At 47.1% G+C, this 16101-nt stretch overlaps 1 protein-coding gene across 2 annotated transcripts in view; it reads left to right on the top strand.

Moving 5' to 3' along the window:
- LOC141257388 (calpain-8-like) overlaps positions 1-16101 on the top strand; it is a 260656-nt gene that overhangs the window by 79580 nt on the left and 164975 nt on the right. The window lies entirely within an intron of this gene.

Genomic DNA, 16101 nt, shown 5'->3' with positions numbered 1-16101 from the left:
TGTCTCTCCTCCGTCTTTCCTGTTCCTTCTTCTCCTCCCTTCTCGTGGAGCTGGGCTGAGGTGACACCACAGCTCCCCTTCACCTCCTCCTCGGCCTCTCACTAGGCCCTCCTGGAGTAGAGCTACTCCCTGTCTTCTCCACTCTCTCCACAGACTGAACTGAACTGAACCCAGATCTAAGATGGTGCCCACTTTTTATACCTCCCTCTGACCATGAGCCCAGGTGACGAGCAACCAATGGGCTCCTACCTACGCTCAGGAACCAACCCCTATCTGCCCCTACAGCACTGGGTAATTCCACCCCCCTCCCCACTCCAGACAGGGACATAGTCGGTCGTGCCTGCACTTCTGTCTAGTGGGAGCACCGTTGAGCTGTCCCTCGGAAATGGGGTGTGTGTGCTGTATGCAGCTAACTGAGCCCTGGTCCATACTCCATCCTTACCCGGGAGTGGAATACCACACCTCTGGCAGAGGTGCAATACCCCTGTAGCGGCCGAACCCTCGGGGCGCTACACAATACTGCCGGAGCAGTGAGCAAAGGGTGAGAAGAGAGCGAGACTGCCGGAGCAGTGAGCAAAGGGTCAGAGCGAGACTGCCGGAGCAGTGAGCAAAGGGTCAGAGCAGAGCGAGACTGCCGGAGCAGCGAGCAAAGGGTCAGATCAGAGCAGACTGCCGGAGCAGCGAGCAAGGCGGAGCAAAGCAGAAACCGCAGGAGCAGTGAGCAAGGGGAAGCAGAGCGGAAACCGCAGGAGCGGTGAGCAAGGGGAAGCAGAGCGGAAACCGCAGGAGCGGTGAGCAGAGCAGGGCAGAGGAGACAGGACACTGTTCACACGGAACAGAAAGGAAGGGAAAGGCGGAACCAGATACACACTAGATACTTACAATGAAGTAGCGAGTGAGCACAAAACTCACAACGGAAGTACAGCGACAACGAGAGGGAGTTAGGTACAGGTTCAGACAGCGCAGGAAAAGGGAAGAGACGGACATAGAGGCAAAACAGGTAAAAGGTAGGGGAGAGTTCAGACAGGAACTGAGTGTACGGAGAAGGACCGAAACTGCAGCGAGAAACAGGAGTGAGTCTGGGAATGCGGCCCCCAGAGAGGCGGGACGAACAGGCAAGGAGCGTGTTCTGACTGGCTGGAAAATACAGCCTCCAGGAAGGCGGAAAGAAAGCTGGCAAGAGAGCACAGACAAGACACAGTTCAGACACGGGAACTGATACCGTAAAGCAGGAAACAAGGACAGGACCTGGCACATCAGCGACCAAAGGCCAACTGACCGAACAAGATGCTCAGGCAGGGATTCTAGGGAGGTGCTGGGTTAAATACCAGGTGACAGAGAGCAATAGGCTGAGGATGCATCAGGGGTGTGTCCGCAGCAGCTACAAGAAAGAGGAAGTTCAGCGGGCGTCGCCCTAAGCCGACAGAGCAAAGCAAAGCAGACAACATGGAAAGGAGCAACAGTAGCAGACTGGACTGGAAATGAAGTGCGCGCCCTTGAACAGTGGGAGACGGACCACAATGCAAGGACGCCGCCAGGTATGTTACACCTCCAGTGGTGGAAGACGGTGAATATGAAATTTCTCGTATCCTGAATTCCAGAAGGCATAGAGGGAGATTGCAGTATCTCGTCGCTTGGAATGGTTTCGGTCCTGAGGATAACTCCTGGGTAAGGGGGGATGATGTCTCTGCCCCTAGACTTGTCAGAGCGTTTCACAGGAGGTTTCCTGATAGGCCTGGGCCTGGAGGATCCTGAGGATCCTCATAGAAGAGGGGGTACTGTTAGAACTCTCCTGTTAGTTTTTTCTATTTTGTGGTCACGTGACCTGCTGCCTATTTACTCCAGCTCCGCCCTTCTGGCTTTGCTGGACTTCAGTGTTACTTTGACTCTTTATCTAGCCCGGTGCTTTGTACCTATCTCTTTAGTTTGTTTGGTTCTTGGACCTCTGAGTACTTTTTGTCTGTTTGTCTTTTGCTCCGCTACAACTTCTGCTAGGAGGTGTCCATCTTAATCCCAGTCCTTAGTTCTTTTAGGGACCCTCCCTTTATCTATAGGTCTGCGTTCATACTAGCCGAGGACGAAGGCGGGTCTGTTCACAAGAAACAGGGTGCCCGCTGCAACGTAGGGATTCAGCTAAGTCCTATTGTAGGGAAAGATTTCCTTTCTTTCCTTAGTTCTTGTAGCAGATCATAACAAAAACCGTCTTGTTAACCCACTCTGACCTCCACGTCTCTTCCAAGGGGCATTAAAACAGTCTTGTTAAGCTACTTTGACCTTCACCACTCATCCAAGGGGCATTGATATTGCTTTTTATTCCACTGCGACCACCACCACTCTTCCAAGGGGCATTAAAACCGTCTTGTTAAGCTGCTGCGACCTCCACCACTCTGCCGAGGAGCATTGATTTTGTCTTTTTATTCCACTGTGACCTCCATGTCTCTTCCAAGGGGCTTTAAAACCGTCTTTTTAAGCTACTGTGTCCTCCACCACTCTTCCAAGGGGCATTAAAACCGTCTTGTTAAGCTACTGTGACCTCCACGTCTCTACCAAGGGGCATTAAAACCGTCTTGTTAAACCACTCTGAAATCCACGTCTCTTCCAAGGGACATTAAAACCGTCTTGTTAAGCTACTGTGACCTCCAGGTCTCTTCCAAGGGGCATTAAAACCATCTTGTTAAGCCACTCTCAACTCCACATCTCTTCCAAGAGGCATTAAAACCGTCTTTTTAAATCACTCTCAACTCCACATCTCTTCCAAGGGGCATTAACAGCGTCTTGTTAAACCACTCTGAACTCCACGTCTCTTCCAAGTGGCATTAAAACCGTCTTGTTAAGCTACTGTGACCTTCACCACTTTTCCAAGGGGCATTGATATTGTCTTTTAATTCCACTGCGACCTCTACCACTTTTCCAAGGGGCCTTAAAACCGTCTTGTTAAGCCACTGCGAACTCCACCACTTTTCCAAGGGGCATTAAAACCGTCTTGTTAAGCTACTGTGACCTCCACCACTTTTCCAAGGGGCATTGATATTGTCTTTTTTTTCCACTGTGACCTCTACATCTCTTCCAAAGGGCATTAAAACCGTTTGGTTAAGCTACTGTGACCTCCACCACTCTTTCAATGGGCATTAAAACCATCTTGTTAAGCTACTGAGATCTACACCACTCTTCCAAGGGGCATTAAAACCGTCTTGTTAAGCTACTGCGTCCTCCACCACTCTTCCAAGGGGCATTGATTTTGTTTTTTTATTCCACTGTGACATCCACATCTCTTCCAAGGGGCTTTAAAACCGTCTTTTTAAGCTACTGCGACCTCCACCAATCATCCAAGCGGCATTAAAACCATCTTGTTAAGCTACTGTGACCTCCACGTCTCTTCCAAGGGGCATTAAAACCGTGTTGTTAAACCACTCTGAACTCCACGTCTTTTCCAAGGGGCATTAAAACTGTCTTGTTAAGCTACTGTGACCTCCACGTCTTTTCCAAGGGACATTAAAACCGTCTTGTTAAACCACTCTGAAGTCCACGTCTCTTCCAAGGGGCATTAAAACCGTCTTGTTGAGCTACTGTGACCTCCACGTCTCTTCCAAGGGGCATTGAAACCTGTCTTGTTAAACAACTCTGAACTCCACGTTTTTTCCAAGAGGCATTAAAACCGTCTTGTTAAGCTACTGCAACCTCCACCACTCTTCCAAGGGGCATTAAAACCATCTTGTTAAGCTACTGCGTCCTCCACAACTCTTCCAAGGGGCATTGATATAGTTTTTTTATTCCACTGTGACCTCATCGTCTCTTCCAAGGGGCTTTAAAACCTTCTTGTTAAGCTACTGCGACCTCCACCACTTATCCAGGGGGCATTAAAACCGTCTTGTTAGCTACTGTGACCTCCACGTCTCTTCCAAGGGGCATTAAAACCGTCATGTTAAACCACTCTGAACTCCACGTCTTTTCCAAGGGGCATTAAAACAGTCTTGTTAAGCTACTGTGACCTCCACGTCACTTCCAAGGGGCATTAAAACCGTCTTGTTAAGCTACTGTGACCTCCACCACTCTTCCAAGGGGCATTGATATTGTCTTTTTATTCCACTGCGACCTCTACCACTCTTCAAAGGGGCATTAAAACCATCTTGTTAAGCTACTGTGACCTCCACCACTCTTCCAAGGGGCACTGATATTGTCTTTTTAATCCACTGTGACCTCCACGTCTCTTCCAATGGGCATAAAAACCGTCTTGTTAAGCTACTGCGACCTCCACCACTCTTCCAAGGGGCATTGATATTGTCATTTTTTTCCACTGTGACTTCCACTTCTCTTCCAAGGGGCATTAAAACTGTCTTTTTAAGCTGCTGCGACTTCCACCACTCTTTAAAGGGGCATTAAAACCATCTTGCTAAGCTACTGCGACCTCCTCTACTCTTTCAAAGGGCATTAAAACCATCTTGTTAAGCTATTGCGACCTCCACCACTCTTCCAAGGTGCATTAAAACCGTCTTGTTAAGCTACTGTGACCTACACGTCTCTTGCAAGGTTCATTAAAACCGTCTTGTTAAACCACTCTGATCTCCACGTCTCTTCCAATGGGCATTTAAACCATCTTGTTAAGCTACTGCGACCGCCACCACTCTTTCAAGGGGCATTATAACCATCTTGTTAAGCTACTGCGACCTCCACCTCTCTTCCAAGGTGCATTAAAACCATCTTGTTAAGCTACTGCGTCCTCCACCACTCATGCAAAGTGCATTAAAACCGTCTTGTTAAGCTACTGCGTCCTCCACCAATCATCCATGTGGCATTAAAACCGTCTTGTTAAGCTACTGTGACCTCCACGTCTCTTCCAAGGGGCATTAAATCCGTCTTGTTTAACCACTCTAAACTCCACGTCTTTTCCAAGGGGCATTAAAACCGTCTTGTTAAGCTACTGCGACCTCCACCAATCATCAAAGGGGCATTAGAACTATCTTGTTAAGCTACTGTGACCTCCACGTCTCTTCCAAGCGACATTAAAACCATCTTGCTAAACCACTCTGAAGTCCACGTCTCTTCCAGGGGGCATTAAAACCATCTTGTTAACCACTCTGAACTCCACGTCTTTTCCAAGGGGCATTAAAACCGTCTTGTTAAACCACTCTGAACTCCACGTCTCTTCCAAGGGGCATTAAAACCATCTGGTTAAGCTATTGTGACCTCCACGACTCTTTCAAGGGGCATTATAACCATCTTGTTAAGCTATTGCGACCTCCACCACTCTTCCAAGGTGCATTAAAACCGTCTTGTTAAGCTACTGTGACCTACACGTCTCTTGCAAGGTTCATTAAAACCGTCTTGTTAAACCACTCTGATCTCCACGTCTCTTCCAATGGGCATTTAAACCATCTTGTTAAGCTACTGCGACCGCCACCACTCTTTCAAGGGGCATTATAACCATCTTGTTAAGCTACTGCGACCTCCACCTCTCTTCCAAGGTGCATTAAAACCATCTTGTTAAGCTACTGCGTCCTCCACCACTCATGCAAAGTGCATTAAAACCGTCTTGTTAAGCTACTGCGTCCTCCACCAATCATCCATGTGGCATTAAAACCGTCTTGTTAAGCTACTGTGACCTCCACGTCTCTTCCAAGGGGCATTAAATCCGTCTTGTTTAACCACTCTAAACTCCACGTCTTTTCCAAGGGGCATTAAAACCGTCTTGTTAAGATACTGTGACCTCCACGTCTCTTCCAAGGGACATTAAAACCATCTTATAAAACCTCTCTGAAGTCCACGTCTCTTCCAAGGGGCATTAAAACCGTCTTTTTAAGCTACTGTAACCTCCACGTCTCTTCCAAGGGGCATTGAAACCAGTCTTGTTAAACCTCTCTGAACTCCACGTCTTTTCCAAGGGGCATTAAAACTGTCTTGTTAAGCTACTGCAACCTCCACCATTCTTCCAAGGGGCATTAAAACCGTCTTGTTAAACCACTCTGAACTCCAAGTCTCTTCCAAGGGGCATTAAAACCATCTGGCTAAGCTACTGTGACCTTCACGTCTCTTCCAAGGGGCATTAAAACCATCTTGTTAAACCTCTCTGACCTCCATGTCTCTTCCAAGTGGAATTAAAACCATCCTGTTAAGCTACTGCGACCTCCACGTCTCTTCCAAGGGGCATTAAAACCATCTTTTTAAGCCACTCTGACCTCCATATGTCTTCCAAGGGGCATTAAAACCGTCTTGTTAAGCTACTGTGACCTCCACCACTCTTCCAAGGGGCATTGATATTGTCTTTGTATTCCACTGCGACCTCTACCACTCTTCCAAGGGGCATTAAAACAATCTTGTTAAGCTACTGTGACCTCCACCACTCTTCCAAGGGGCATTGATATTGTATTTTTAATCCATTGTGACCTCCATATCTCTTCCAATGGGTATTAAAACCATCTTGTTAAGCTACTGCGACCTCCACCACTCTTCCAAGGAGCATTAAAACCGGCTTGTTAAGCTACTGTGACCTCCACGTCTCTTCCAAGGGGAATTAAAAACATCTTGTTAAAGCACTCTGACCTCCACGTCTCTTCCAAGGGGCATTAATACCGTTTTGTTAAACTACTCTGAACTCCACGTCTCTTCCAAGGGGCATTAAAACCATCTTTTTAAACCACTCTGACCTCCACGTGTCTTCCAAGGCGCATTAAAACCGTCTTGTTAAGCTACTGCGACCTCCACCACTCTTTCAAGGGGCATTAAAACCGTCTTGTTAAGCTACTGCATAATCCACCACTCTTCCAATGGGCATTGATATTGTCTTTTTATTCCACTGTGACCTCCACGTCTCTTCCAAGGGGCTTTAAAACCATCTTGTTAAACTACTGTGACCTCAACCAATCATCCAAGGGGCATTAAAACCGTCTTGTTAAGCTACTGTGACCGCCATATCTCTTCCAAGGGACATTAAAACCGTCTTGTTAAACCACTCTGAACTCCACGTCTTTTCCAAGGGGCACTAAAACCGTCTTGTTAAGCTACTGTGACCTCCACGTCTATTCCAAGTGACATTAAAACCATCTTTTTAAACCACTCTGAAGTCCACGTCTCTTCCAAGGGGCATTAAAACCGTCTTGTTAAGCTACTGTGACCTCCACATATCTTCCAAGGGGCATTGAAACCAGTCTTGTTAAACCACTCTGAACTCCAAGTCTCTTCCAAGGGGCATTGAAACCATGTGGTTAAGCTACTGTGACCTCCACGTCTCTTCCAATGGGCATTTAAACCATCTTGTTAAGCTACTGCAACCTCCACCAGTCTTCCAAGGGGCATTGATATTGTCTTTTTTTTGCACTGTGACCTCCACGTCTCTTCCAAGGGGCATTAAAACCGTCTTGTTAAGCTACTGCGACCTCCACCATTCTTTCAAGGGGCATTAAAACCATCTTGTTAAGCTACTGCGTCCTCCACCACACTTCAAAGGGGCATTGATATTGTCTTTTTATTCCACTGTGACCTCCACGTCTCTTCCAAGGGGCTTTAAAACCATCTTGTGAAGCTACTGCAACCTCCACCACTCATGCAAGGGGCATTAAAACTGTGTTGTTAAGCTACTGCGACCTCCACGTCTCTTCCAAGGGGCATTAAAACGGTCTTGTTAAATCACTCTGAACTCCACGTCTCTTCCAAGTGGCATTAAAACCATCTTGTTAAGCTACTGTGACCTCCACGTCACTTCTAAGGGGCATTGAAACCAGTCTTGGTAAACCACTCTGAACTCCACGTCTCTTCCAAGGGGCATTAAAACCGTCTTATTAAACCACTCTGACCTCCACGTCTCTTCCAAGAGGCATTAAAACCGTCTTGTTAAACCACTCTGAACTCTATGTCTCCTCCAAGGGGCATTAAAACCGTCTTGTTAAGCTACTGTGACCTCCAAGTCTCTTCCAAGGGACATTAAAACCGTCTTGTTAAACCACTCTGACCTCCACGTCTCTTCTAAGGGGCATTAAAACCGTCTTGTTAAGCTACTGTGACATCCACCACTCTTCAAAGGGGCATCCAAACTGTCTTGTTAAGCTACTGTGACCTCCACCACTTTTCCAAGGGGCATTAAAACTGTCTTGTTAAGCTACTGTGACCTCGACCACTCTTCCAATGGGCATTAAAACCATCGTGTTAAGCTGCTGTGACCTCCACCACTCTTTTAAGGGGCATTAAAACTGTCTTGTTAAGCTACTGTGACCTCCACCACTCTTCCACGGGGCATTAAAACCATCTTATTAATCCACTCTGAACTCCACGTCTTTTCCAAGGGGCATTAAAACCATCTTATTAAGCTACTGTGACCTCCACGTCTCTTCCAAGGGACATTGAAACCAGTCTTGTTAAACCACTCTGAACTCCACGTCTTTTCCAAGGGGCATTAAAACCGTCCTGTTAAGCTACTTCGACCTCCACCACTCTTCCAAGGGGCATTAAAACCATCTTGTTAAGCTACTGTGACCTCCACGTCTCTTGCATGGTTCATTAAAACCTTCTTGTTAAATCACTCTGAACTCCACGTCTCTTCCAAGGGGCATTAAAACTATCTGGTTAAGCTGCTGTGACCTCCACGTCTCTTCCAATGGGCATTTAAACCATCTTGTTAAGCTACTGCGACCTCCACCTTTCTTCCAAGGGGCATTGATATTGTATTTTTTTTCCACTGTGACCTCCACGTCTCTTCCAAGGGGCATTAAAACCATCTTGTTTAGATACTGTGACCTCCACCACTCTTTCAAGTGGCATTAAAACCATCTTGTTAAGCTACTGCGTCCTCCACCACTCTTCCAAGGGGCATTGATATTGTCCTTTTATTACACTGGGACCTCCACTTCTCTTCCAAGGGGCTTTAAAACCGTCTTTTTAAGCTACTGCGGCCTCCACCACTCTTTCAAGGGGCATTAAAACCATCTTGTTAAGCTACTGCAACCTCCACCACTCTTCCAAGGGGCATTAAAACCATCTTGTTTAGCTACTGCTTCCTCCACCACTCTTCCAAGAGGCATTGATATTGTCTTTTTATTCCACTGTGACCTCCAAGTCTCTTCCAAGGGGCTTTAAAACCATCTTGTTAAGCTACTGCCACCTCCACCACTCTTCCAAGGGGCATTAAAACTGTCTTGTTAAGCTACTGTGACCTCCACGTCTCTTCCAAAGGGCATTGAAACCGTCTTGTTAAATCACTATGAACTCCACGTCTCTTCCAAGGGGCATTAAAACATTCTTGTTAAACCACTCTGAAGTCCACGTCTCTTCCAAGGGGCATTAAAACCATCTTGTTAAACCAATCTGACCTCCACATCTCTGCCAAGGGTTCATTAGAACCATTTTGTGAAGCTACTGTGACCTCCACCACTCTTCCAAGGGGCATTGATATTGTATTTTTATTCCAATTCGACCTCCACCACTCTTCCAAGGGGCATTAAAACCGTCTTGTTAAGCTACTGTGACCTCCACCACTCTTCCAAAGTGCATTAAAACTGTCTTGTTAAGCTACTGCGACCTCCACGTCTCTTCCAAGGGGCATTAAAACCGTCTTGTTAAGCTACTGTGACCTCCACCACTCTTCCAAGGGGCATTAAAACCATCTTGTTAAGCTGCTGTGACCTCCACCACTCTTCCAAGGGGCATTAAAACTGTCTTGTTAAGCTACTGTGACCTCCACCACTCTTCCACTGGGCATTTAAACTGTCTTGTTAAGCTACTGTGACCTCCACCACTCTTCCAAGGGGCATTAGAAGAGTCTTGTTAAACCACTCTGAACTCCACAGCTCTTCCAAGGGGTATTGAAATGTTGTTTTTAATTATCTCTAACCTCCACGACTCTTCCAACGGGCATTGCATTTCCTCCTTATTTTAGTAAGCTTTTGCTTTTGAATGCATAGGCGAACATTAAGGGAGACCCACTCCCCAATAATGGGTAGAAGGTTTTTAGTACACTGTAATCCACGTCTGTTTAAAGGGGCATTGCAGTTCCTCATAATTTTTGGAAAGCATTCCATTCACTGCTTAGGCCAACAGTGTACAGGAGACCCAGTTGCTATAAATGGAAAAATCGGTTTAGTTAAGGCTCTCTGACATCCATGTCACTTCCAAGGGGCATTGGAGTGCCTCGAAATTTTTGGTAGGCATTGCATTCACTGTAGGCCCTATAACTGTGTAGCCGAACCGCTCCTTTTGGTACAGAAACATATCCTACAAGACATGTGTGGTTGCTGGCCTGATATTGATGTGAATGGTCCCTGTTCCTCCTGCTCTTTCTCCTTTGCCACCACCTCATCCATCATTCATCACCTGTAGCTTTGTTTTAACGAGAGTCATAGAACTGGGATAGTAGCAGGAAAATATCCAGCAATCCTTGGAGGAGGTAGGATATGCGCCAAAACGCTGACCACCTCAGGCCTAGCCGCTACTACATACATGCGCTTGCATTCCAAAGAACAGAAAGCTAAGGAGATGAATGGCCTTATGATCATGAATAATTTACTCGTTGTGTAGGAGGCCATCCACTGCTGCTGTCTACCTCCTGAACTTTGTGTTGTTGCCTGATTGACCCAGGACCCGCAATCCTCTATGTCTGGAGGACGTGTTGCATCCCAGTGTCCAACTGTGTCCCGGCTTCCACAATATTAACCCAGTGTGACGGCGTCAGTCAGATGGACCATCCCTGGCCACATTCACTTGTCCACGTGTTTGTGGTTAGGCTGCCCATCAAAAAGGGGCGGCTGGGGACCGTTTATGGACACCCAGCCGCCCCCAGCCGGCTGGGGACCATGTGTGGGCACCCGGCCGCGGGGCGGCTGGGGATCGAGTATGGACACCCGGCGCCCCCTGGCGGCTGGGGACCAAGCGTGGACACCCGGCCGCCGGGCGGCTGGGGTCTGAGCATGGATGCCAGGCCGCCGATGCAGCCATGACGTGGTGGCCAGATTCCTCCTCCACATACCTAAAAGGCCCAATTTCAAGTGCAAGCAAGCAGTATGGTATTGCAGCCTGGGGGTGGGTGGGTGGCAGGCTGCATACTTGCGCTTGCTTTGCAAGGAATGGGGGAGGTACAATTGAACACTGCCCTGGGACAAGGACTTGCACGGGGATAGTTGCAAGTCTGCATCTTCTGATGTGGCAAGGATCACTTCTGATGGGCACACTTTTAGGCAGTGACCTGGGTGTCAGAGATGCTTCCAGGGGTCTTCCCCATACTATTCCCATGTCTTTTCAGCACTGTATGCATGTGTCTCACAGCACATGGCCAGATAAGGTTGTAAAATGTTAAAATGACATTTCCTGGTAAATGCATTTGTCACGGTTGAAATCAATACAAAAATGCATAAAGGCATAAAAAATGCTACTTGTGAACATAGCCCAAGGTGTGGAGGAGTATTTTTGTTTTTGGTTATTTATTTTATCTTATATAGAAGTCTTTACCATGGAATGGATGTTCCTTAACATATTTCACAGGAAAGCAGTTTCAGTTTCGTTTTTGAACGTTTCATTGTGAGCCCGTAAAAGTGGCTTAATACCTCTGACCACGTTATTGACATCAGTGACCTGGGGGTCAGAAATGCTTCCTGGGGCGATCCCCATGCTGTCCCCATGTCATTTGAGCACTGTCACTATCGTTTTGGACTGTGGGGGTGTCGCCGCAAAAATGCTCGGGTCTCCCATAGACTAACATTGGGCTTGTTGCTCGGGCCGAGCACCCGATTATCACGGTGAGCTCGGTCCGAGCTTCGAGCACCTTAGCATTTTTAGTGCTCGCTCAACACTATTAACCACTCTTGCACGTCTCGAGGTGTAGAAAGTCTATTGAGACCATCTCAAACGGATGCATAGCTTTTATTTTGCCCATCGGTACCCAGGTTGATGTGTTGGGACGTTTATCTTTCAGACACCTACACTCCCTGGTAATATACCTCTCAATATCTCTGCATGTACGGCCAGAAGAAACATTCACAAATCAAATTTGTTGTCCTTTGCATTCCCAGGTGTCCCATGTTTTCATGGAGTTCTTTGAAGACCAACCTATGAAATACTCTGGGTAGTTCCAGCTGCAGGTTTTGTCCTCCTTTACGATACAGGATACCGTCTTCACTGAGGTAGAGCTTCGTCCATTCTTTAATTAAAACAGATACTGCTGGTGACTCATTGTCTCTCTCCCATTTACTTGGAAACCGATTTTGGTCCACATAAAGTAGTATTCTAACAATTATCTAATCTTCTCGTTGTGCTATATGGATTTTCCCTATTGGTAGTTGTTGAATAGACAGGGGGTGATCTTGTTCTATTGCTCTTATGATGGTTTTCACCGTCAACGGACACCAGAATGGTGTGTCTTCCTACTGATAAGCTTCTACTGCTTGGGTAGTGCTCTCAATTGCTTCCAGATTGACTTCCTCCAAGCATTCTTGCATGAACTCCTCAGGCTCTAGTGGCATTCTTGACAATCTGTCAGCATCCGCATTGCATTTTCCTGGCCTGTACTTGATACTGAAATTGAAGTCAGCTAGTTCAGCGACCCATCTCTGACCCGTTGCATTCAGTTTAACTGTAGTGAGGACATAGGTCAAAGGGTTGTTGTCAGTGTATACCTCAAACTCTTTGCTGTAGTAGAGATAGTCCATTTCAATGCAAGGAACTCCAGTTTTCCGGAATGTAGATGGTAATTCTTCTCGGCGTCTGTCAACCGTAACCGATGACCTTTATTTTTCCATCTTGATACTGATACAGGGCAGCTCCCAGTCCAACTTGAGAAGCGTCACAATGAAGAGAAAATGGTAAATTGAAATCAGGATTCCCAAGTTGGGTGGTTTTACCAGGTAATCTACTAGTTCTTCCAATACCTCCTGGTGATCTGCTGTCCAGAGAATGGGCTGTTGGCATGAAACTGCGTTGTTTCTTTTCAGCCCGGTCCTGCCCGCTTTCTTCTTTTTCTCCATGGGTGTTGCTGACTCTGTGGTCCTCCCCAAGAGGAGGTATAGTGAGGCGGCAATCCTGGAGACATTTCGAACGCAAGTACGGTAGTAGGAGAGGAATCCCAATATCTGCCTCAACTCCCCGACAGTAGAGGGCCGGTTGTCTTATAAGGCCAGTAGCGGAGCGATTTCTGCTGAGTCCATGGAATATCCTTCACCGGACACAATTTTCTCTAGCAATCGGACTTGCCTTTTGAATAGTTCACACTTCTTTAGGGTCAACTTAACACCGTGTTGTTGATACCACTGGAGTACGGTCCTCACGTGTTCAACATGCTCCCAGAAGGTTTAGCTGTGTACAACATTGTCATCCAAGTACGGCTGGCAGATATCATCCTATAATCCATCTAAACATGTCTCCATGCTCCTCAGGAATTCTGCTGGAGCTGAACTGAGCCTAAACGGTATGCCGATCCACTCATGTAATCCCCAAGGTGTGATGAATGCTGTTAAACGTCTACTGGACTCTTTAACAAACCCTTGATTTCATGCTTTACACTGATGGAGGACAAAGAACCAAGTACTTCGTGATAGGCTATCCAGCATATCTTGGATCTTTGGTATTGGATGCCGATCAGGTACTGACTTTGGGTTTAGTTCCCGGTAATCACAGCAGAGGCTCAACCTACCGTCTTTCTTCCTAACACAAACAATAGGAGAGGAATAAGACAACTTCGACTTTTGGAACCAAATTCTGTTGATTAGGTCTGGTATATACTCTTTCACTTCACGGTGTAATGGTTTCGGCACAGGCGCGTAACTTCTGGTTACTGGGATCGTGTCTTCCAAATTGATTTTCAACTGCAATGATGGAATACAGCCTATATCAGAGTTATCTTTGGAGAATACATGACACTCTTCTCTCAGCTTCTGTTTTTCTACCACTCGATGTTCAGCATACAAGTGTTCCAGGGGTACTGGGGGATCCCAGGACTCCGAGATGGGTCGTGCAATTTTTTCTCCTGGGCAACTCCTGTTCCTTGGTGGGGAGACAGAATTCACAGTAGACTCCTGGGCGGGTCTCACACTGGCTGGATATACCATTTTAACGGTTTTGATGTGACCTAACACAGTCTTTGGATTCATTCTAATTTCGTATCTCGTAGTATTCATCACCGGTACCGTCACTCAAGCAAACCCACCAGTAGGAATCGTAAGCACAGTCTCACTTTGAACTAGGCCTTCCAGAAGTTCTGAGGAGTCTTTTGGCACGAACAGTCTTTTCTCGACATTTTCTTCCCGGTTATACCCGGACTCCACACCTCACCCCCAATATTTGATTTGCAGGGATGATGATTGAGCGCCAGCCTACCTTGACTTCTTTTAAGTCCCATAGAATACTGATTAGAATAATGGACAAAATTCACACTAGTGGTCACCACTGATTCAAATAGCTAATATAATTTGGAAAAGGTATAGGAAAAGGAAAAGATGTGTGAATAAAATTTAGCTTTTATTATTATAATTAAAACTCTTGTTTCATAAAAATTGTTTCTAAATGAATTATCATACATCAAAGGATGTATATAGGGCTACTGCTATATAGTTTTGAGCAGTTCTGGCCCAAAAGTTCCTATTTTAGATGTGGCGACACAAAGATAAATTATCCACAGCCAATGTCCCTATAATTGTTGGCTGGGTATTGTAGGTTATATATCCCAAGTGTCCCAACCCTCTCTGTCAAGTAATTTTATTATTATTGATTCCATATATGGAATACCGTTAAATTGTGGGGAATAATCAATTGTTCTCCACTAGTAAGCCTCTTATGGCTTCTTATGTTCTCTAAGCTGTTAATAAATTAATAACAGTATTACATAGGGAGATATAAGTATTATGCTTGTATGATCTCACTGCTGCAGATGACGTTAAAGCAACAGCTACTATGGCTGAGCTTATGTAGCACCCTGAGGATTCGGCTGCTACAGGGGTATTGCACCTCAACCCAGAGGTGTGATATTCCACTCCCGGGTAAGGATGGAGTGTGGAACTGAGCTCGGTAGGCTGCATGCACTACATACATCCCATTTCCGAGGAACAGGCCGACGGTACTCCCACTTAGAAATGTGCAGGTACGACCGAGTCTGTTCCTGGCTGGAGTGGGAGGGGGGTGGTACATCCCAAGTAGTGTAGGGGCAGATAGGGGGAGCAGCCTGGGTAAAGATAGGAGCTCATTGGGTGCTGGTCACCTGAGCTCACACATAGAGGGTGTATATAAGGTGGGCACCATCAAAGAACAGGGTGAGTCAGCCACAGTCAGTCAGGCTGTGAGCCTTTGCAGAGAGAAGTCAGAGGAGCAGAGCAGCCCCAGAGAGAGAGAGAGGAGAAGAGAGAGAGAGACCCAGAGGGGGAAACTGAAGAAAAGGACTCCAAGAACCCAACTTAAATCCCCGGGTGAAGAGTCGGCACAGGGTACCGGAACCCAAGCTGGTGGGGGCAAAAACACTCCCCAGCCAGAGACCGGAGACCGTGGGCAGCGTTTGCCACGGTCACCCACCACATCCACCAAGAAGGCATACCACGTGGAGGGTCAGGGAACCCGAGGCCAAGGGTCTCCCAACAGAAGGCCCGAGGGAGCTGGACCTGGGTGGATCAATAGTGGGGACGGCCAGAGAAAGGACAGAAGGAGAGCTCAGGGTCACGCTCCGGACTTGCTTGGGGGTTGGCTGGATCCAGGACCTGGTGGATGCAGCACGGCTCGGGAGGTCACTTGAAGCTGGAGTGACCGGAACATCAGCAGTGAGTAAATACCCTTAACTGCATAACCCGACTCTGTCTTCATTACCATCTATGCTGCACCACCACAACCCCCATCCTCTGCACCTGACCCCCTGAGGCTATACCCCACCCGTTGGGGGTTATATCATCACAAGCTGCACCTACACCATCAGCCTCAGCGGACCCTGCTGCAGCGGCGGCCATAGTGACCGCAATACAACGGGTGGCGTAGTCGACAAAAAGAACTTAGTAACATCAGTAAGGACTGCCACATACAACTGAGTTTGACACCCTGGGCACGGACCGGGTCACAGCCACTCGGAGACTACAACCCCCATCTGATCCGGCTCCGGGTATTCCCTTAAAGAATATGGCCCAGGGGGCGCGTCAACTTTGGCGTAGTCGGCAG

This window comes from Phyllobates terribilis, unplaced genomic scaffold (genome assembly GCF_046119375.1).
Source record: "Phyllobates terribilis strain yellow unplaced genomic scaffold, ASM4611937v1 Scaffold_3__8_contigs__length_932513732, whole genome shotgun sequence".
NCBI classification, from domain to species: Eukaryota; Metazoa; Chordata; class Amphibia; order Anura; family Dendrobatidae; genus Phyllobates; species Phyllobates terribilis.
This window is presented reverse-complemented; position numbering and strand designations above follow the sequence as displayed.